Source organism: Thermobia domestica, chromosome 8 (assembly GCF_964235325.1).
Source record: "Thermobia domestica chromosome 8, izTheDome1.hap1.1, whole genome shotgun sequence".
In the NCBI taxonomy this organism is placed as follows: Eukaryota; Metazoa; Arthropoda; class Insecta; order Zygentoma; family Lepismatidae; genus Thermobia; species Thermobia domestica.
In genome coordinates, this window is record NC_137461.1 from 222,990,576 (window position 1) to 222,994,901 (window position 4,326).

At 38.9% G+C, this 4,326-nt stretch overlaps 2 non-coding genes across 2 annotated transcripts; both read right to left on the reverse strand.

Annotated features, from left to right (window-relative positions):
• Positions 1–527: 527 nt before the first annotated feature.
• On the reverse strand, positions 528–599 carry TRNAP-UGG (transfer RNA proline (anticodon UGG)). Its single transcript has one exon. It is a non-coding gene; the product is annotated as a tRNA-Pro (tRNA).
• Positions 600–3,908: 3,309 nt separating this feature from the next.
• Positions 3,909–3,980, reverse strand: TRNAP-AGG (transfer RNA proline (anticodon AGG)). Its single transcript has one exon. It is a non-coding gene; the product is annotated as a tRNA-Pro (tRNA).
• Positions 3,981–4,326: the final 346 nt, after the last annotated feature.

Genomic DNA, 4,326 nt, shown 5'->3' on the forward strand with positions numbered 1-4,326 from the left:
GACCTCCTTTCCTTATTGTTTTGGCTACTTGCTGGATGGTAGTGATTTCGGATATTAAAACTTTCAGTCTTCTAATGATATTTATTCTTATTTAGCTAATAGAATAGTTACCAACCTTCCTTGATTGACTGTACTGAACGTCCATATAACTACGACACATTTACTTGATTCTTTAAAATGATATAAGCTATAGCACTGTAATGCAATAAGTTGCTACGAAGTAATGACTCTATGTACGGAGCACCGAGTAATATTGCTGCCGCTGGAGAGGTTGACTGGTATAGTGTCTCAAAAATGATTTTAATCAAAAATACTTAATGATTTTTGAATTCTAAAATTTTGCGAAAGACCCTATGGGATCATGATACACCGGTTGGTATAATCACTGAGTAATATACCCCATATAACATATCCTGACACGATTTTAAGTTACGGATATGCATCTAAAATTTAGACATTTAATTTTCTGTGACTATGGAAGTAATGAGAAAAATCGTCTAATAACTTAATCTTAAAACAAAAGGTAAGGGCTCGTCCGGGATTTGAACCCGGGACCTCTCGCACCCAAAGCGAGAATCATACCCCTAGACCAACGAGCCACACTTTCACTCTTTCGTGCATCTACTAATAATGTGATGGTTATGATATGATTATTAAAAAAATCTGCGTAACACGTTCAACATATTCTTGCTTGAGCCACTTGTCACTTTCACTTCAGTAACGACATCTCTGTGAGACTTTATGAAACGAAATATCTGAAGTAACATAGATCATGCGTATTATTGCTCGAAATTGAAGGGAATTGGAGAAATGCAACGGAAGAAATGAAATATCCACAGTTATATCGGATAAGCTAGAGGAGACGGTGATGATGAGAAATGAAGGAAATGGTGGAATGAAAAAGTGGAAGAAAACGGAAAACCCGAGAAAACCCACGCACCTAGTATTTATCTACCATAAAGTTCACTTGGCGCAAGCTGCGATCGAACTGAGCCACTGCGGCTCTGAAATGCAAAGAAAAAGTGATATTTCCTGTTCCTCTAAAATTTAATGATGGACTTACTCGGACTCAGGCTCACTATTAGTGACACCACTAGAGGGGACAGGCTCTCCCAATGACATCGTCCGACCCAGACTACCCCGCGGACAAGTTGTGTTGTGATATAGGTCTAATCCCAATTCTAAATTCCCTTACTTCAACTCAAATTTCTAGATTTTCATTTTCCTCTTCAGCCAAAGGAAAAAAAAAAAAAACGCTTTTCTTAATTTACTGGTTTAATAGTCCCGTCTAATTACAGTTAAAGTGTTTAAAGTTGAATCTGTCTCCGGGTTAAACGTGAACAAGACATTTGTAACGATTGAAAGTTAACTTGAGAAAAAAATTGTATACGTAACTTAAGTTCTGATCTCCTTGCCGTAATAATACAAGCTTCAGTTTAATGTCTCATAATATTATTTCCAATTGCCCACAAACTTGAGAATGTGTTTTCGAAGCGTTACCCCGTAGAGCGAACGCAACCAAGGTGGCTATTGGTAACTTTACTTTTGTCAGAGTAATAAATCATTCTGTGAGCCAGTCAGGGTTTCCAGGTCTTTTTTGCCAAGTCCAGCTCTATAATAGCAGAGTTCCGATACTCTGCACAAAGCATCTTCCAAGCAGCTGTTTCTTGTTAAAATTCTCTTGACTGGCAACACGTCTTTCTTTTTTCCCTTTCTTTTGAAATCTTTTAAACAGCAGGCGGTCTATTGTTCCGAAACGCACCAAATACGCTCGAGCTGACATTTTCTCCGCGTTTTATTGCTTTCGCGTTTGGGGTTAGCCATCCACATTTAAATACATGGTCAGTGTATTCCAAGCTTAGGCATGAGCAATAAATACGGTTTGCGATCACCTCAAATAGCCGGATACTTAGACATCTTTTAAACAGCAGGCGTTCTATTGTTGCAAAACGCACCAAATACGCTCGAGCTGACGTTTTCTCCGCCGTTTTATTGCTTTCGCGTTTGTGGTTAGCCATCCACATTTAAATACATAATCAGTGTATTCCAAGCGTACGAACGAGCAATAAAAACGCTTTGCGAACGCTTAAAATAGCCATGGCAGTAACCAAAAAAGTAAGAGGAGAAACCATATCTTTTGATTCATTACTCGGCACAAATCTACAGAGACCTGAAAAATTTAGAGCATTTCGATTCTTATGTTAGTGAATAAGTGAACTGTGCTGCATTACTCTCCTTACCTTCCATGTTTCTTACTTACTATTCAAATTGTAAGACATAGGAGAATGTGTCATATGGTAGAGGTTTACATTATATTCACCATGAAAACATAATTTGCTCAAACATATTACCAAATTCTTTTGTTAACGAAATATCATAATTTGTATCAAATATATAACTAAATCTTAAATTAAAAGATAAAAAGAAGAGCTCGTCCGAGATTTGAATGAAGAACCTCTCACAGAAAGCGAGAATCATACCTCTAGACCAACGAGAAAAAACTTGGCATTTTTATGTAATTACTATACATTCTGGTCTAGTGCCGCCGCCAGCTTTTAATTTTGTGATGAGGCAACTATTTTTTTTTTTTGGAACATTTTTTCAATGCCGAAAATATTAGTTTTGCATTACTTGACCTACACTACATTACAAAATGTCTATGCGGAAATCCGTTGGTAGGGGGTGGTAGAGGCTACCAGGAGCAGACCGTCTCCGCTCTAGCGCACCACTGTTGATAGTAGCAGGGTCGGAGTGCCCAGCCTCCCTACAATCGCATTCAGCTCCCTGCAACCTTCTTATATTTGTTAGTATATAGCCCTATGTGTGAATATAAGCTTATCTCAAGTTCAGCTCCACAAAAATGATCTCAGCCTCCCCTTCCTTATGGTTTTGGCTACTTGCCTGGATGGCAGTGATATCGGATATTAAAAATTTCAATCCTAATAATGACATTTAATCTTATATAGCAAATAAAATTGCTGTTGAATTTAACGTCTCGTTCAGCAGTGAGGCTATATGAGACGTGGACATACAGATTCACGTGGAATCCGAACTGCATGAGCTCCCTCCAGGAATTGAACGCGGGTGTCCCATGCAAAATGCGCGTACGCTAACCCCTTAGCCACGAAGGAGCTCATTTAGCAAATAGAATGGTTTCGAACCTTTTTGAACTGACTTCACTGAACTCATAAAATCGCTACACACTTAATTTTTTAATGATATAAAGTATAGTAGTGTAATACAATAAATTTCTACGAAGTAGTGACTCTATGTGTGCTTACTGAAAATTATTGCTACTGCTGGAGTGCTTGATTTAGGATTTAGATTTCTGGGCTATCGGCATCTATGGCCATTTAGCCCGTCTCGTATGAGGGATGACATCCCTCGGCAAGCACACTATCCGGAAGGAAGAAAGGGTTGGAGAAGGAAGGAATCGGCCTGGGACCTATAAGTTAAGTACCACCCCGGCATTTGCCTGGTGTAAATGAGAAAACCGCAGGAGAACTTCATTCAGGATGAATAGCCTGAAAAAGCTTTTTACACTTTTTCGACCGAGTGCCGCCACCGGGAATCGAACCCGAACCCGCTTGCAGCAAATACAAGACCGTTAGGAACTACGCTACGTGGGGCCATGCTGGAGGGATTGACTGGTATAGTGTTTCAAAGTTGATTATATAAAAAAAAAATACTTAATGAATTTTGAATTGTAAAATTTTGCGACAGACCCTATGCTACTGCACAACACATGTGTGTCTTGATACACTGGTTGATAACCACTGAGCTAATACACCCTATCCAAAATATCCTGACAGGATTTAAGTTATAGATATGCATCTGAAGCTTATAAATTTAATTTTTTGTGACATGCAATTGAAGTCTATAAATTTAATTTTCTGTGTCTAAAAGAAGGGCTCGTCCGGGATTTGAACCCGGGACCTCTCGCACCCTAAGCGAGAATCATACCCCTAGACCAACGAGCCACACTCGCAGTGTTCCGTATAGCTACAATACTTTGTTGTTGTTGCGATATGAATGAAAAAGAAAAGTCTGCATAATATGTTTAAAATATTCTTTCTCAAACCTCGTATGACTTTCACTTCAGTAACGACATCTTGTGATACTTTATGAAACGAAATAGCTGATATAACAGAAGAAAGTTCATATTAATGCTGGAAATTACGGAGAATGCAGGCGAGCATCCACAATTTTTTGTTGGGAGGTGTCGAAAGCTCTGAAGATCCAAGATACTAGGTCCATGTAATATTGAACTTGTGTTATTTTGCACCTGGAAACAGTGGCGGATCTACGCCAGAGCCGGGAGGTCTA